We start from the raw sequence: 19,535 nt of genomic DNA, 5'->3' as shown, positions 1-19,535 counted from the left end.
CGTGTGTAAATAACTACATAATTGTCTATAATGTGAGGCATCCTCAATAAGTCGTCTGCTCATGGCACTCATATGTATTCGCGTGTAATGGTATAGAAATAGCATTCCACACCTAAGCCGTCCAAACAAACCATTATGTATTCGATTTTCAGAATCAGATCTACATGTACTTTTTTCCTTCCTTTTCTATATCAAAATGTTCTATATAATCATTCCCTCAACAGATTGTAATATCGGCATTAGTATATTACATAGTGTATATTAGTAAATTGACGTGCAAATAGTCGTTAGAACTTTTATCATATACTCTCTCTCTGCCTTTTCGGTGAATTATACATGTAACAAGAAAATTCAGCAAAGCTGCTCGACACCAGATCTTTTGATGAAAATCACTAACTGACAGCGAGGAACAGATCCTGCACGCTTGAATTTATGTTTTGGATATAATGGCATATTTATACCATAATGTCTGTTGCAAAGGTGGAACAACACAACCACTTTTTCTCTTGTCGCTTCATCTAAGCTTTGAAACTGAAAATCTACGCAGTAAATAGAACGTACCGTTTTGATTGGACAATATTAAGGATGAATTCCTCACATGTGACGGTAGAATATTTCGTATATCTTCTCTGCATTGAAGATTAATCTTTTGTCAAATGGAGAATTCATGATATTTCACTATGATGTAGTTTTAATATATTAAACACGGATATCGCAGGGGTTTACTATCATATTTTTGTATGCGGCCTCAATTTCCCAGAGGGCTTTCCAGCATGGGGAAGCACCGGAAGTAGACAAATTGTTTGCATGTCAAACCCATGCGGTGCTTCGGTCCGCTTAGGGATTTGAAAAAAACCCTACATATGAACTCACTCCATAGGACCTACTGCAACTTCATGAAAATATCGAGAAATGACGTCACAAACTTCAATATACATTTGATGACGTCACAGTGGCGACAATAGACAATGAGCAAAGATGACAGAATTTTAGACTTTCCAATTAGTATGGAAAAGCGGATCAATTCGTTTCCATCTTTTTAAAATGAAGAGTCCCGTGAGATCATCAATATGTCTATATGTATCAACACACAAAAAATGGAAGGAGAAGGATTCAATTTGTTCCGCAACAAACAACAGGAGTTGTCCTTTTTTGCACTCGAAGGAGAAGGAATTGTTACTATACTATTTTTTCTTCGCGCTAAATCCGCCACTTTGTTCTTTGACTGTGGTAAGCTATCCATATAAACCCTCTCTCTGAAGTCCTGTAATCCCCCCGCTCTCCTCCCCCTCCCCCCGGGCGTACATTGTACTAAGTGTTCGTGTCATAAGTGGTACTATTATGAAATATGACCGGTGCAGAATGTATTGGCGCGCTGTTAATCTTCGCTAATTGGCCTATAACCATAATACTTACTATACATACTCTGCTAGTTAGCACCGAGAACGGGTTCACGCGCACACGACGGCTGTCGGCATTACACCGCGCCTTACTCCGCGTCTCTGCTAATGCTGTTTTTCTGTATGACTCTTATCCCTCCCTCCCTCTGTATTCTCCCTGATCCTGTGTTTAGCTAGCAATCCATCGATCTATGTATCGATCGAAAATCAATAATATTGAGTTAAATATAAGAAAGCTCCACCCTTGTTTTATTATAATCATGTTAACGTGTATCATGATGAAAGACAGAAAAGCCGTTTGGGAATGAAAATCCCGCTTAAGAGTTAAACGGGATATTGACATTCATGCCGGTGTGTAAAATATGAATGCAAACATTTTGCGTTCGTAACGGCATGAATATTTAAATAAATACATAACAATCCGAAATGCATATTTATATCCGAAATTTGTCGTTATTAGTAATGTGAATATGAGTATTCCTTGATATCTGCGAGTTTTGAAGGTTTTGAATCGTATTTGCAAACACAATTCCTGGAACGTCCTATAAATGTTTGCTTCTCCTGATGGTCGCATGTTCTTCGAAGCGGAAGGAGAAGCGTCAACATGACAGGGTCGTATTTCGGAACCATGAAAAGTATCCGAATTGATACGAGCTTATTACACTTATATATCATTTAGCTGATATAGAAGGTATGTTATCAGGCCTGGCTGGGATTAAGTCGAGAAAGAGAGACAAAGACAGAGACAGAGATACAGAGATACAGAGACAGAGAGACAGAGAGACAGAGAGACAGAGAGACAGAGAGAGACAGACAGACAGACAGACAGACAGACAGACAGACAGACAGACAGACAGACAGACAGACAGACAGACAGACAGACAGACAGACAGACAGACAGACAGACAGACAGACAGACAGACAGACAGACAGACAGACAGACAGACAGACAGATAGATAGAGAGACAGATAGAAAGAGAGACATATAGATAGAGAGACAGAGAGACAGAGACAGGGACAGAAGAGAGAGAGATACACACACAGACAGACAGACAGAGAGATAGGTTAGGTTGTCCCTGTACATCAGGCTATCAGGGCAGTACCGTAATAGCGTATCAACAGACTACTGTGAGCAATTTACGAGATTTCCGCTGACCTATTGGTACTCTGTCCCTCCCTGGTAATTATGTAAATGTAATTTAGGGCATCACTACCGACGATAATACAAGAACGTTTATAAATATATAGATAAATGTCACATTTTCAACTAGCTCGTGATGCGCTGTAGGTTATTGCAGTATTATTTTTCCACACGTTGGTTGAATTAAGGATGCATGCTACCTTTTCAAAAGAGTTTCACGCTTAGTTTCGATTTTGTGACGTAGACGGTTGATTCGAGTCTCCTGATCATGACAAGAGTTATAGATTTTTCTCTTCATTTTTTTTGTTTCTATGATTCTTAAAAAAATGTATAAACATGATTGATAATTAATGATATCGATAAAAAGGTTTAAGATATAAACACAAATCGAAGTTGTACTGTGGCTTATTATGAAAATATTTGGGTAATGCGTATCCTTGTATACTCTTTATAAATTGTATTTTGTTATTGGAAATTATATCATGAATACAATTTAGACTTAAGTTATTCTTAAACAAGCAATTTCTCTCATTGGCTAAGATGATAGCGCGCAGTATGTCTTAATGTGGGAGGAAACTGGAGTATCCGAAGAAAACCCACGTGTTCAGGCAGTTGACCCCTTACCTCTTCATGTCCGATCGGGGAATCAAATCCAGTGTTCTTGGTAAAAGACGAATGCCCTCTCCACTGCTCCACCCGAGCACCGTTCAATATATATACATCATCAGTAGACGATATGTCACTATAATAATTTTTTAAACCTCTAGTGAAAATTCTGTAATTTCATACTGTCACATTCGCTTTAACATTGAGTCAATGGGAGGGTGCTTCCCAACGCCCTAGCAACGGGTGACAGTGTGTGTGAAGAGTGCACAGAAGAAGCGCGTACGGTTGTTTCAGCCGCCATGTATTTGGAGATGGACTAATTTCATTGCTTTTTGAGCTCTAAACATTGCGCTAACTTGTTATTGCGCCATTTAATGTTCATATATATATTTTTCTATCGCATATATTGTGATTGCGCCAATTCATCAATATTCTAATCTGTTAAAATTTGATCGATAATGCGTTAAAATTTGTGCCCGCCAAAATTAGTACTCTCACAGTATGCGTGTAGCTATAGTCACTATGGTCGCACTATACTATGCTCCGCTCGTAACAAAATCAAGCTCATGTTGTACCAAGGTTATGTTTGTATGTACGGATAAATCAGTCTGAACCCGTGTTATTCTAATCCCCCGTGAACGTATAAACGTTTGAGTCAACATGTTACGCGCAGTATCAACCGCCTCTCGGGGAATTCCATCTTCATCAACGAGGCCATTTAATTAAATTCTCTCGCACGGAAAAAGTACATTGCCTAGTTCTGATGATGGGCGAGACAGCGGCTTAACTTAAGGTCCAGTATGATCCGAGGTAAGGACCCTAATTGAGTAAAGCATCGAGGTTGATAAAATATCGGAAATATGAGAGTATGTCATTGATAAAGGAGGGTAAATGATGACGTTTGAAAAATGATAAAAATGTTGGGAAGATTTTAGTTGCTCATATTTTTTCTTTATTTGAGGGAATTTGAGAGCGTGTCATTAAAATGAAAGGTTAGAATGTTAACGTTTGAAAAATGAGTTGTGTATTCTATAGATATGTATATTGGTTGGTTGGATTTGAAGGGAGTAACGACCTATCAACCGCTAAGGTCATTTAAGGACGTGTCTCCATGTGTGTAGTGTATGCCGGAGACAGGGTATGTAGGTGTATATGCCTCATTGTGTTAGCGCGGATCTGATGCCGACTTTATAGTGCTACCCCATTGCCTTCCCCACCTGGGCAAACGTTCAACATTAAAGCCAAAAGTGAAGTATTGCCAAACAGGGGCACAAGGAAAAGAAAGTTGCGAATACTTGATTTCGCGGTTGTCCTACAAATGACTCATATGCGGTAATCTGAATTCGCGAAAGGAATAAAGACTATTATACGCAATTTCAAAATTCTTGAAGGTTAGTCTTCGCGAATTAACGCGAAATAAATATTTGCGATGGAGCGCGCCCTCGTTTGGACGTGCTTCCATGGTTAGGTGTCCGAACTATCTCGCTGTAGGATCTTATCAAAGTGTCCTTGGCAAGACACCAGTCGTTCCCAGGAACTGTTTGCCGGTACCAATATGTACAGTTAGGTGGACTGGAATTGAAGTAATTGTCTTTGTTTAAAAAAGATAATTTCCCATTTAAAATCAAAGTGGCGATTTTCTGTCCGCACAGTTCCAAACAGAGCCTTTCAGTGAGTATTCCGACGCACTACCAATAACGCCGTGCCTGTGGAGGCCAATAATTTATAGATTTTTTTTAAATCATGTTTATACGTTTTTCCCCGTAAAATCTAAAATGTGTTCCACATGAATCCTCTTCGTGGCCGACAATTCGATGATATCACATTTTGTGTACCCTACGGAGTCATTGATATGCTTTTTCGATAGGAATGACGTCATCGGAATTAATCACGTGACGTCTACCGATGGGAAAGTATGTCACGCATGCGTAGAATGATTTTTATAGCAGCGTTGACGTCAGTAAAGGCTGCGCTGTGCCCTTCTCATAATAATCGTTTTTCCATCAAATATCCCGACATTTCCTATCTATACATTTTGTCTCTGTAACGTTGTCCTATTTATTCTATCTAAATTTTACACTATCATAAATTTATGGTTTAAAAATAATTTCTAGCCATTATGATTTCAAACAAAACCTGCATGTTCCCGTCTCAAAAAAAAAATGATTACCCAAACAAACATAAGAAATACAAAAAAAATCAAAAATAAAACAAGATCTAACAAAGTTATTTCAAAATACTGTACATGTGTATGTTGGTTCAAAACCATATTTGTTGGACATTGCGTTAACGTAAGAACAAAATTTTCATGAAAATTTAACTATATTGTTCGGACATTTCTTTCGATTTCTTGACGATGTCCATAAAGGATAATTAATTAGGTAAATGTAGACAGATGGGCTATTGTAGAGATGTTATCACTTTCAGTTGAAATGAAATAATAATTTTACCAGTTTTTTACCGGTCACCAACTCCTATCTCAAGTAAAACCTCGTCACACTGCCACCATTTTTATTTTGTGTGTTTTTTACGCCCTTGAACAGCTATGGTCATTTAAGGACGTGCCGGGTTTTGCTGGTGAAGGAAAGCCGGAGTTCCCGGAGAAAAACCATCGACCAACGGCCAGTACCTGGCGACTGCCCCACCTAGGCCTAAAACCCGCGACCCAGCAGTGGAGGGCTAGTGGTAGCAGAATGTCGGTCGCCTTAACCACTGGGCCACCGCGGCCCCTGCCACCATTTGTCCGGAAAAATTTGGCGTTATAAAGCGGTTTGGCGATAAACTGAGGGCCATTGATTGAGGAATTCTTTATAAAACGAGAAAAGAGGACATCGGAATATGGTGGCAGTAAACGAGGTGTCAAATGAAACGAGTGGCATTATATCGAGGTTTTACTAAACTTTAAAGTGGAGTATTCTTCTTTAACAAGTTTCCCAATGGGTATATTTACTATTCATTCAGATTATCTAACATATTTATATGTTGTTCGTATCGGAAAAAAACCCATTTCTGCGACCATTAACGATCCGCATAGGGCGCCGCCATCTTGTTACAATATAAATAACTGTGACCTCGAGGTCAAATTATATATAGTCCGCAGGCTGTTTAAAGAGAGGCGAATGGAGCGACGTGAAAACAAACATGTGAGAGAATGACATCCCTGAGTAAGATAGTTCCTTTCATTTGTATCATTCCGCTTCATGCATAAATACGTCCGAAAAACAAAATTGTGGATTACCTGAATACGGATAATCGAAGTGTCTAAACTGTTCTGGGTTGCTTATCTTTACGGAAACATCCTTAATCGTTTATGAACGCCCCGAGCTCATAAGCAGTTCTTGCATTAGTATACGCACCCACGCTAGGCGTACGGTTGATGAAATAGAAATTATCGCAAGTTGGAGGAAATCTGGGTCATAATTATTTTATGATGGTATGCGCAGTGCACGAGGGACCTTCCTATATTCAGTAGACAAATGTCATGCTTCACGGAGCAGAAACCATTAAGATTTCCAACGTACACGACACACATGCCATAGGTACTCCTACATGTTATTTATTAATGAGGTAAGTGTTTTACGGTGCGATCATTGACGAAATCGAACTCATAACTAGAGAAATTGACTCCACAGGGTTCAACGAGGACGATCCATTTGGACTCGGTTTGCATAATGATTTATATATGTCTACATTAATCTGAAAGCAAGATGTTGAATCCGACACAGAATCGCCAAGGGTATATATACATATTTAAGACCCATATGAATTATTAATCATCAATTTCCAATAATCATTTATAAGTTTTAATTACAAAGCAACAAAGTCAGGTCTGTCTATTGCAAACTTCTTATCCTCACAAACACATTATTAATGCCCCTGATGTTTATAGGTAAAACTTCGATATAATGACTCTCGTATACATAAAGTAAAACCTTGATGCAACGTCCTTCTCTTTATTCAGTAAAACCTCGATATAATGTCCCTCGTTGATATACAGTAAAATCTCGATATAATGCCACTCGTTTATACAGTAAAACCTCGATATAATATCCCTCGTTTATATACAGGAAAACCTCGATATAATATCCATCGTTTATATACAGTAAAACCTCGATATAATGTCCCACGTTTATATACAGTAAAACCTCGATATAATGTCCCTCGTTTATATACAGGAAAACCTCGATATAATATCCATCGATTATATACAGTAAAACCTCGATATAATGTCCCTCGTTTATATACAGTAAAACCTCGATATAATGTCCCTCGTTTACATTCAGTAAAATCACGATATAATGCCACTATCACTATACAGTAAAACCACAATATAATGCTTAAATACAGCAAAACCTGTTTGTAATGCACCTTGTCTATTCACTGTCCGCCTATTCCAAAGTACATTTTTCCCTTTTTCATTTTTTCTTCAATGCAAACACATATTCAAATTTAAAGACTATACTATACCCAGGCTTATTGGTTACAGTTTTAGATGGAAACTAACCTGCTAATTCACACTACATGATCGTATGATGCAACTAACACGGAGAACCTGTAGAATCAGAGACTGTCTCCCCTTTGTGCCCACTCCTCCGGAAACCTTGCACAAACCAAACCAAAACTGTCCGACAAGTTGTAGCATTTCTAATTGTTCTTTCTACTCTCTTTGTTTCACACTGTACTTGACCCTCGTATGACCTTTATATGACATTGTATGACCTTGTATGACCTTGTATGTCCTTGTAAGACATTGGGCCGTGTATTGCCTCACCCTTATCAATCTACTGTAAGCATAATTTGAATGCTTTCCTGTTTTTCAAAATTTACCATATTTTAATCCCGTTCGGAACAATTTGCATGCGGGGTCAGCGATAAGTCTTTCACTTCCGTAATCAGGACGTTATATATTTCACATCATGAAATATACATTAAATTGTCTTTGATAGCGACGCTTTCGAACACGTGACCGGAAAAAAGGGGGGAAAGTGCAATCTAAGCAAAACAAAACAAAATATTCTCACAAACGGTCTATGTTTTTTTGCCTCTTTTTATTTCATTCACCGGTAAAAATAAAAAGTTCGTGCTGGCAAGTTTGTTTAAAATAAATTGGTTTGCCTTGACCGTCGACCCTTCTATCGTTTTATTGGGATTTTTTCTCTTAAATTAATGCAACATAGAACAACAACTTGGATGAGACACTAATGTAGTATACAGATGTAGGATATACAGTGTAGATGTCCAGAAAATAAAGAAGGGAAATATTATGCTCAAAGATATGACAACTTTGTTTTTCAATTTTCATATGACTATGCAAAATTACATTACGAAATTGTCAATATATTGTAACGGATTTCTAAGTCAAAATGCATTCTTAAATGGTTAATTGTTATTCTGAAAAGAAATAAACAAATTTATATGTGATTACCTTCAGGTTTCCTCGAACGTTCCTTGATATACCGGGTTCCGAATCTCGAACGGCGAGAACCAAAATCACTATGAAAACTATCCAAAAACTCGTACACAACAAGTCATTTGTTGAATTGATGAAAATTCATCTCACGAATTTTTTCCTCTCTTTAAAAAAAAAATCACACAAAAATCTGTAAGCGTTCCTACAATTAACCCTGCCAACCGAGAAATGTTCTCACTAGTGGATTAAATTAGTCCCTCCGGCATCAAAACACGAATTCTTGCTCACTCATAAAAAGTAGTCCCTCGTAAACAGTGAAGTCGCGTTCGACTGACTCGTTTCGGAGGGTGCTAGGTGGATTGGTCCAAACGCCGCAAGTTTCATACTCGCTTAATGAGGTAAAGAGGGAGCACGGTGGTAACACTGCATCGAACGCACCCCGCGAGATTGGCGTTACACCGAGCGGCCATCGATTGCGCTCGTCTCGCTGTGTATGATGTGAGGTTATCCTTGTAAACAGCGAACATTAAGTCCTCGACAGGTCATCAATGCTTGTTAAAAAATACAACATAATAAAAATCCGAAGGTCGGTATACTGTTATATGTTGTTTTATTTGATAAATGGAGTTTTTTATTCATTAGGTAGAACTTCGCATAAATATACAAACCGACCTGACGGTCGATAAATTAGGATACATTTATTATATTGGGTGATTTATGACTGAAGTACATCAATAAAACCTTACAAAATAAACCGGAAGGTCGCCATTTTAGGATAAATGTATTTATTAAATTACCTACATACATGTACACAGAATAGTGTGTACTCCTGTTATGTGACGCGGGCGTAGGTTCGCCGCGTGCAGTTATGCTTGAGAAACAATTTTCTGCGTAACTATAGCTTTAATCAATCATTACTGAAAAGAAAGGCATACCTTGCGGCACGTATGTGAAACAAAACAAAGATAAAATAAACAGTGTGTAATCAACAACGGTGTGTAAACATTCAGCGGGACTAGAGTGGGATTCGAACCCGGAACTTAAGATTGTCGTGCTATCGCTCTCACCGACTGAGCTACCTACCTGGTCAACAGAAGTGTCCTGACCAAACTGTGCTACATATAAATCAAACACGAAATTAACAGTATGTTAATTTATATGCGAAAATAAACAGTGGAACTCTCCTGTGTTTTGCTTACAATTTAGCTAGTCTCGTTCAAACAGACTCTTGTTGTCTGCGCAAGCTACCCGAACAGAGAATTACAAGTGATCAAGCGTCTGGTTGAACGAGACTAACAATTGGGCAGGAATCCTTAGCCAGTAAAAAGAGTGTGTAGCTGAAACAGTGTCTGATATGAAAGAGTCGGGGATATCGTCTAATGTGACAATTTAAAGTTTCCACAATTAATTGAATTATTTTTTAAACTCACAGGTGATAAAACTTATCACAATCAAAGAACAATTGATCGATTGCCTAATTAATTTGAACTTCGCGGTCAATTAATTAGAAATTGTCAATCAGATTCCCTTAAAAAGTACAACAAAATCTCAATGTTTGAGTTGTGTTTAGGGTAACTAGGTGAACAAAGAGAGAAGGTGAGAGAGGGAGAGAAAGAGAGAAACAAAGACATAAAGAGTAGGAAGATGAAGCCAATACTCATCCTGATATCTAGTCTCTTTTTAAAGCGAGAAATTGTCAGTATGTCTTTGTATCATTTTTCAATTATTTCCCCATGTTTCACATGTGTGTTCCCGTTTTTGTTGAGAAATAGATTAACTGTCTTAACCTACTTAGGGGAATACATCTCGCACGCGCTGTTATTCTGACATAGTCACCGGCACGTCATAACTTTATGCAGCGTAACCAGGGTCGCGTCATCAATTTTGGGGTCACGCATTCAATGCGTCACCGATATGGTGGCGACATGCATTGAGCTCATTATCATAACTTGGAATATTTGTTTACGGTAAGAAAGTGTGGGAGAAAACTAAGCTATCAATCCTAAGGGATATAGAAAGAGAAATATCAACCATCAAGATAAGATTTTTGAAGCTTAGACTCGGCAATTCCTCTTGCTTAACCTCAAAAAACCTTATCATTAGGTTGAGATTGCATTTTCTCCCACCCTTCACAGGTGTGTCTCCCGTTTTAGCCGGAACAAATCAGCTTGTCACCCCCTAGGGAGAGATAGCCTCGTGCCGATTAGCACATGTTCAATTGTGACGTCATTAAGATGTGTCACCGGTAATTGTGACGTCATCAAAAGTGAATGACGATATGCATACCCTACATGTTTTTTGTTTACAAACAGACAACTTTCCGATGGGGTTGTGACTGAAATAATAGAATAGGCGAAAAATAATCATCCCCTAACTTGAGGGTATATCAGAGAAAAACTCTTTAGGTGATTTATTTGGTTGTCTAACCCTCGGAAGAGCCTCAGGTTAGACAACTAAAAAACATCACCCTTCGGGTTGGAGATTTCTCTATCACACTCTCAAGGTAGGGGAGGATTCTAGTAGTCTCCTTCACATTTTAGGGATGGTTATCAATTATGGACTTTTGTCATTTTGGTAAGGTCAGTAATTCCAATAATGGTTAATGATTTGACATATCAGAGACATTTTGTCCATAACTATGTCCTCAGAAAGATGGCATTAAAGTAAAACGCAGTTAATACGGGCATGCAGTAGGATACAACAGGTCAATTCCTAAGTATTGGCAGAAAACAGTGTATCCCCTTATACCACTAGCTGGGTTTTACTGTGAGGACATAGTCAACACAATGCCGTGACGTCATCAGGAAATGGAATGTAGCTTCCAGAGCTCAAGATGATTTGCGTAAAACAGAAAGTGTCCTTGAAATGTCAATTACTATTAACATAACTCAATACAGCATTTTACCTGCGGTCTCGTCATAGTTTCATAAAAACCGAACTAGTTATATAATTTCACACATAACTCACCTAAATACTGTTGAATTCGGAATTGTACAAATTCACGGTTGGATATAAGAATTGAACGGCATTTTCCAGTGAACACTGAAATATTACCGTTCAATCCTTATATTTACATTCTGAATTCTTAGTTATCATTGATCTAAATAATGATATTCCCTTTTAATTTTTTATATTGAAGTTTCTCTGTCGTCAGTGCTAGCGAGATTGCTGAAACAGCCTAACATCACCAAAATGTTTGCTTCTAACGGTTGCCTCACGTTATTCGAGGCGAGAGGAGTAGCTTCAAAATGACGTTGATCAAACTGTATTTATAGCCCTATGAAAGCAATTATGTTTATTCTTTATGGAAATGATTATAGAGAAACTTGCAGTGGAAATGTAAATATGATTGACTTGACTTAATTTCTTATCTATGAGTGGGGAATAGGGCCATGAACAAGACCTCGGAAATGTAAATATACCATTATATTTTGACTGTAACACATGTTATCGAGAAAACAAAAACAATCAGAAAATACAGAATGCAAAATTACAAATAAAATAAATAATTTCAATGCTTTACGGTACGGTTAAATTACAACAGATATATTTTTTAACTTATCTGTTGTACAGAACGCGAAAAATGTTGTCTATATTCCTTAAGTATGTTACATATGGCAATAAAACACCTGGAATCCAGAATAATGAGCATCAGTTACAATCGGACCAATAAAACGTAGATACGAAATAAACGATACACTTGTGTGTTTGGCCTTATGGCATCCATCAAGTTAAAGCCGACACTGAAATCGCGTAAAGTCTCGTTACTTTCCAAAACTGAATATTTTGTATTTAGTGAACCCTAGTTCTTGTCCAAATGCTATGGCAGTGTTAATACCGAAATGAGGCTCTAAGGAACCTTTTCAGTCCGGAAACGTTGGATTCAGTATATAGTAGACCGCGCATGTCCGAAAGCACGGACTTCTTGGTTTGTTTTTATGTAGAACCCCCTCAATAGAAACTTTGGTTTGTGTATACAGTTGAAGCTTGTCAGTCCGGACGTTTTTGTTTGTATGTACAGTAAAACTTCGTTTGTCCTGACTTTAGTGGGTATGTACAAAGGAATCTCATTAAACAGTACACTTTTTTGTGTACAGTGGAACTTCGGTAGTCTGGACTCTTATTTTGTACAAAATTGAACCTTGTTCAACCGGACATTTGATTCGATAAACCGGAGAACCTCGTCAGTGTGAACATTTTTGTTTGTGTGTAAAGTAGTACCCAGGTATTCCGGACACTTTTATTTGAGTGTACAGTATATCTCCGTCAGTCCGGACACATTGATTTGTGTGTTCAGTGCAACCCCGATAGTCCGAACACTTTGGTTTGTGAGTACAGTATAACTCCGTTAGTCCGGACGATTTGTTTTGAGTATACAGTATACGTTATTCTGGACACTTTGGTTTGTGAGTTCAGTATACGTTAGTCCGGACACTTTGGTTTGTGAGTACAGTAAACGTTAGTCCGGACACTTTGATTTGTGAGTACAGTATACGTTAGTCGGAACACTTTGGTTTGTGAGTACAGTATACGTTATTCCGGACACTTTGATTTGTGAGTACAGTATACGTTAGACCGGACACTTTGGTTTGTGAGTACAGTATACGTTAGTCCGGACACTTTGTTTTGTGTGTACAGTATACGTTAGTCCGGACACTTTGGTTTGTGAGTACAGTATACGTTAGTTCGGACACTTTGTTTTGAGTATACAGTATACGTTAGTCCGGACACTTTGTTTTGTGTGTACAGTATACGTTAGTCCGGACACTTTGTTTTGTGTGTACAGTATAAATACGCTAGTCCGGACACTTTGATTTGTGTGTACAGTGGAATTCAAGAAGACAAAAGGAAGGCGTGCTTGTGCCTTTTTGATTTTTTTGGAAACGGTACCTCGACAGGCAGTCAACTTAAATGTCTTATGTTAATGTATGAGATTCTAGGCTGTGATTGCTACCTACCAGAGTATATTTCACCAGGTTCCCATTAGTTGGAGATATCAGACACGGGCGATGATTGAATTACAAGTTATCATAACACTTCCCAGGCCCTGTAACCAAGTAAGGGGGCTCAGCGTTATCCCGGGGAAGAGGGTAAATCGTTACCCCAGGTAGGTAGGGGAGTAAATCGCTACCCCGGGGAAGAGGGCACAGCGTTAACCTTGGGATGGGTGCACAGCCTTATCCCGGGGAGGGGGGGGGGCTCAGCGTTATCCCGGGGAAGAGGTTAAATCGTTACCCCAGGTAGGTAGGGGAGTAAATCGCTACCCCGGGGAAGAGGGCACAGCGTTACCCTTGGGAAGGATGCACAGCGTTATCCCGGGGAAGGGGGTAAATCAATACCCCGGGGAAGGGAGCACAGTGTTATCCTGGGGAAGGGGCTCAGTGTTACCCCGGAGAAGGGAGTAAATCGTTAGTCCGGGGAGTGGGCACAGTGTTACCCTGAGGAGGAGAGTATGACTTTACCCCGGGGTAAGGGAGCTTATCGTTATTTTGTATTTCATAGACCCGGGTCAGGGGCAGAGTTCTTGTTAGACCTGAAATAATTTTGTATCGCCCCTTAGGGAGGGGCATTAACGTTTCCCCGAGTAGAATGAGGGAATCAAACAATACAATATTTCATATGTGCCACGGAAAAAACAGATCCGTTTGTTATTCTGTCAAGTACACAATGTTTTTAGCAGATCAACAAGCTTTGTTTATACATTGCCCCAAATCTATGTGGAATATTTTGTTCGTTTCGTTTTTTTAAGATTTCCCACTTTTCGACCTCCCCCTGTGGTCCCCCACGAAGATTTTCTCGTTCTACATGCTTTACGTGTCACTGCTGGGGGTAAATGATGGCTCTAGCATGTTGTACAAGATAACAAATTGTTTTTCACTGTTTATCAAAGATATAATTCTCTTTTATTACAGATGTTTTTTCCAGCACTACGTTAGCATGTGGTGGGTCTCAGAGTATTACAGCATTATTTTGTTTCTTAAATCTAAACATAAAAATCACATAAAAGTCAATGAAATTGTTTCACCTGGGTTTTTTTCATTTATTTTCTTCCCAAACAATTATCATAAATGTCTGTCTGTCTGTCCGTCTGTCTTTTAGCAACTATGATCATTGAGGGCACTAATAATCTTATAACATGGACCGCCATTTGACAAAAAAAAAATGAAAATGATCTCGGATAATATCTCGTATATCTTAAAATCATCAGCAGGTCGTTCACAGAAAATGTAAAAAGAACAAGGGGGAAAATAGCAAAATTAAGTTTAAAAATTGCATGTACGGCTTAAATTGTCAGAAGTGATACATAGATACTGTTACTATAAATCAAGTTAGTTAATCATTAACTGTTATGGCCAAAGTTTATTTTCCTATTGTCTGCAGTAACTTAAATAAAAGCCCCTCGTCGGCATTTTTGCCAAGAGCATTTTCAAATCGTCAATCATGTTTACTTTCGCCATTGGCGCCAGTACTAGTGTCGACCTCCAGCGCGAGCCCTGTGATGGAATAGTATCAAATACTATCAAATATACCGATGGCTTTCACGAGTATAACTATATTTTGGGGATCTCGGAAAACTATAGCAGAATTCTGTAATATTTTTGCCAACAGCGGGGCGGGGACCCTCAATAATACCGAATCCGTCACCTTCCGGTCACTTTATCACCGGACAGCTGACCTATGTCCGGAGACACTCGTTCAAAGGATGACGTAGGACACATACAGATTACTGCACCAATAAAATAGTATGATTACACTGCACCGTACAGCTGTTCAACCTTTCTATGATTCACCGGTAATGCTATTGGGCCCAAAAAAGGTGGGAATCCAATATCTGTTGACAGAGAACGCCGCAGCGGTAGTGCGTAAAATCCCATTTTTTTTTAATGAAATAATTTATTTTGAAATTAGAGGATTATTGGTAACTTAAGAAGGGTAGAAACTAAACTTTCCTAGACGATTGTTATAAGGTACATATTATCTCAACTCCAGTCTCTCGGATGAATGAATAAAGGAAAGAAGGAAGGGGGGGGGGGGGAGGAAGGAAAGAAGGAAGGAAGGACAAATATCGAATTATTAAATGACTACGCTGGTTTTAGTTCGGGTTTTTTAACGTCCTTTTAACATCTAAGGTCATTATTAATTAATGAATATATGAAAATTAACATTATGAACGAATTCATGAATGAACGAGGAAACGAACAAACAAACGAAAGAATGTATGAATAAATGAATTAACGAAAGATAAGTCACTGAGTTGATAAAAGAAAAGCAGAACGGTCGAATATATATATAGATAAATACGGATGATTGATAGATAGATAGATTGATTGATTGATTGATTGATTGATTGAAGCAAGCAAGCAAGCAAGATAGAAAGGAAGGAATTAAGGAAGGAAGAAATAAACTAACAACAAAGGAAGTATGAAGTAAGGAACGAAGGAGGGAACAAAGGGACGAACGAACGAAAAAAAGGAAGAAAGGAACGATCGAATCAACCAATGAACAAACGAACGAGTTTATCAACCTTTTCTGCCTGTGCAGCACTTTTAAAGTATGTTTGTTTTACAGTAAGTGCAATGTCTATCAACAAATATGTTTAAAACACTTCAAAATCTATTACATTTTTCCGGTTATCTTCTAGTAAACGTTCGGGTAATTATATTCTATCTCAAAATGTTAAGTTTTATTTTCGATTTTACTCTTAAAAGCGTACTTTTAAAAGAAAAACGATTGATAAATTGTGCCTTTTGAACGTATTTATGATGTACGTTAAATAGAAATGAAAATAAAAAAATCGACGTTATCGTTAAAAACTAATTTTGTTTACCAGAAATTGCACAATGTATTAAAATGCCATTAACGATGGAAAAATTTAATCTATAAAATTCATATACATTTTTGGGACACAATATCCCTCTAGTTTTTTCCTTGATAATATATTTAATTTAACTTAATTTATTATTATATCTTATCAGTGACTGATATAAATTCTCTAATGATGTTGCTGCGCCTTCTATAGCAAATGTGCAGGTGCTTTGCTAGAAGCTTTACTTTTGTTCAATTTCTCAGGCCATTTAAAGGCTGTGTCTGGTGATGGTAGGTTTATCTTTTGATATTGTTCATTTAAGCATTTAACTGCTTTCAGTTGGCATGCATAGGTAATATTTGCTAGCGCGCTTTATTGAATTTGCCTATGCCCAGTTGGAATTCATATTGCCTATGAATGCCATCTGCAGGCAGTTCAATATTAATATTTACCATTTTTGGAATCTGAATAGAACAGCAACGTCCGTGGTATCCAGCGTAACGTTATTACGGTTATATTTAGGGGGAAATCCCGGGGATTTCTTCCCGGGGGAAATCCCGCGATCATGGAGTTATTATTATACACACGCTCACTATTATGTACAAGCATACTTATACAGCTATTTCCAATACTTTAAACATGTGTCTGATACCTATTGTTTTATTTTTTATTCACCACTTCATGCATTGATAATTTTCTCTGACATTTTTCTACCACCAAGTACAACCCTGTATTTAGATTATGAAGTTAACAAGTATTCTTCAGGTTTAGTTTCGTAAACGTATTGTATAGACAGTTTTGTACAAGCGTGGTCTTGTAGATGGAGTCAGTAAATAGTTCGTGTTTAGTTTCGTACACAACGTGATCTTGTAGATAGAGTCAGTAAATAGTTCGTGTTTAGTTTTACGCTAAAACTATTTGGGTTTAATTTAATGTAATACAGTAGCATGGATTGCATGTTTAGTTCAACCAATATACTTTATGTTTAATTTCATGCTGTCATTGTAAATTAATAGTTCGTACAAACTTCAGTAACGCCATGTTAATTTGATAGATATTGTTAATGTTTATTTTCGTATTTTAGGTGCATTTTTTATGCTCCAGTTTTATTTCGCGAATACTATGAATGATAAGGTTTTTAGATACAATATTCACCAGTAGTTTCGTACAAATTAGCTCACAATAAAATAGTTCAGTCAATATTTTGCTAGTTTAGTTTCGTACACGCTTTTTATCAAATGTAGTTCGATACAATGTAGTTCTTCATATGAAGTTTGTACACATTATGCAGATTTAGTTTCGTACAAGTATCAACATTAGTCTAATGTAATTTGTACACATTCTGCAGCATTAGTTTTGAACGAACGTCAGTTTTTTTCACCATTTATTTACACAAACAGTTGTACTGAAAACTTTGGCCATCAAAACATTTTATTTTCTATATTTAAGGATTAACTTGAATATATTTTTATGTTATGGAGATATAACACAAAAGACCGGAGTGTACTCTAAGTAAACCGCGAAGCGGTTTATGATGAGTACACACCGATTTTTGTGTTATAGCTCCATAACATAAAAAATATATTAAAGTCAATCCTTATAATTTAATCTACTATGCACAATCCCTGTGGAAACCCACTTTTATTGATGGACTCTTTTCTCTTAGAAATTATTACGCCGCTGTATCCGCCAATCAAAAGCGACGTTACAAACGGCGACGTCATTTTTTTACGTTATGAGCTGATAACATTTTTCTTTTTAAGCCAATGAAAATGCGTGTTACAAGTAAGATTAAATTATATATATTTACTGTGATGTGATTAGATCTATAATTTATCATAAATACATTATTCTTTTTGAAAAATCTGACAAGGATGCTTTTATTATCAGATAAATCTGTGTGAAATGTTTTAAACGAATTTTGTCACAAGCGCTATGCGGAAATGAATACATTTGATCTTGCTCTCTTGGGTGTTTGATTTCAAGTTTAATGTCGTAGCGAGTACAGAGGTTCGACTGATTCAGAATGAGTTGGATGCGATCTCCATTATAGTCCAAGGCCAGCTTCACTGTTCATGAGCAGGGTCGCTTGACACATTCACAAATCATGTGTAGGGTCGCTGCACACTTATAAATCAAACGATTTTCCCATGATAACAAATTCATTCGCATGCCTATCTGTTTATCTGTCTCCTGTCTCATTATCACATCAACTTATGCTACAGTGCTATATTCAGACGAGGTTCGTCAAGGGCAGACAACTGTTATTCACAAGCCACATTTTTACATAAAGTATAATAATAACAATAATAATAATATGTATTTAGGTAAAAGGCAGATATTACACGTATATCACATTTTGCAGATGGCACATACATATATATATATCATCACAAATGCTATTTATAAATTAGTTTTGCCATAGAACTAGGTAACAAGTCAGAGTGTTAAGACTGGATTGAATTCAATTAAATTTAGGTCTTTACCTTGGATGACCCAAAAAGCCGTATTGTGGCTTAATTACAATGGGGTCCCTTAGATCTACATATATCAATTCAATTCACAAAATAGTTTAATAATTATATAATAGATACTGATAATTTGATAAGACTCCATCTTTTATAAAACTAGATATAAAATGTTATAAAAAAAACTATATTGTCTCGTATCTGACACCATGGCATTCTGGAGAGCAGGTGATCGGGCATCCCCTACCTAACAAGCTCTCCTTCATACCATATACCAGATATATTAGAAGACTTAAATAGAATTACATACCTGTCCATAGGCTAAAATCAATAAAAAAAATGCTGGTAATTGAATGATATAAAATATGAAGCGATTAACCATGTATTGATATTTTAACAATTAAATAGTATTAACTTAAAATGTTACTCGCCAAAGGGCTTGTGGTTGAGCCAATACCTACCGACCAAACTCTCGGACTACTTATGTTGTTTATATTAAATGCCAACAAGACTCAAAGTCATGTTCGTATGTTATTCGATTTTTTTTCTGACATAGATATGGCATGAAATGGCATGTTAAAACATTTAAATTTAAATGTCTGTTTCAAAGTTACCGTGTTATATGAAAATAGTCACAATTAGGTGTCAAAACCTATCAAGAGTTTAGCCATCTGATAGCCTTTCCGAGACATTATGAACCGTT

General features: G+C 37.3%; 1 protein-coding gene across 3 annotated transcripts in view; it reads right to left on the bottom strand.

Annotated features, from left to right (window-relative positions):
- The window catches only part of LOC110464038 (sodium-dependent dopamine transporter-like), a 129,044-nt gene that overhangs the window by 85,633 nt on the left and 23,876 nt on the right, over positions 1-19,535 (bottom strand). Inside the window, exon 1 of one of the 3 annotated variants that reach the window (XM_021519047.1) lies at positions 8,573-8,925. The exons of the other annotated variants lie outside the window; for them this stretch is intronic. The gene's annotated coding sequence lies outside the window, so the exon portion shown is untranslated. Of the gene's footprint in view, positions 1-8,572; positions 8,926-19,535 lie in introns of those variants that run through there. 3 annotated transcript variants of the gene reach the window in all.

Source organism: Mizuhopecten yessoensis, unplaced genomic scaffold (genome assembly GCF_002113885.1).
Source record: "Mizuhopecten yessoensis strain PY_sf001 unplaced genomic scaffold, ASM211388v2 scaffold10951, whole genome shotgun sequence".
Lineage (NCBI taxonomy): Eukaryota > Metazoa > Mollusca > Bivalvia > Pectinida > Pectinidae > Mizuhopecten > Mizuhopecten yessoensis.
This window is presented reverse-complemented; position numbering and strand designations above follow the sequence as displayed.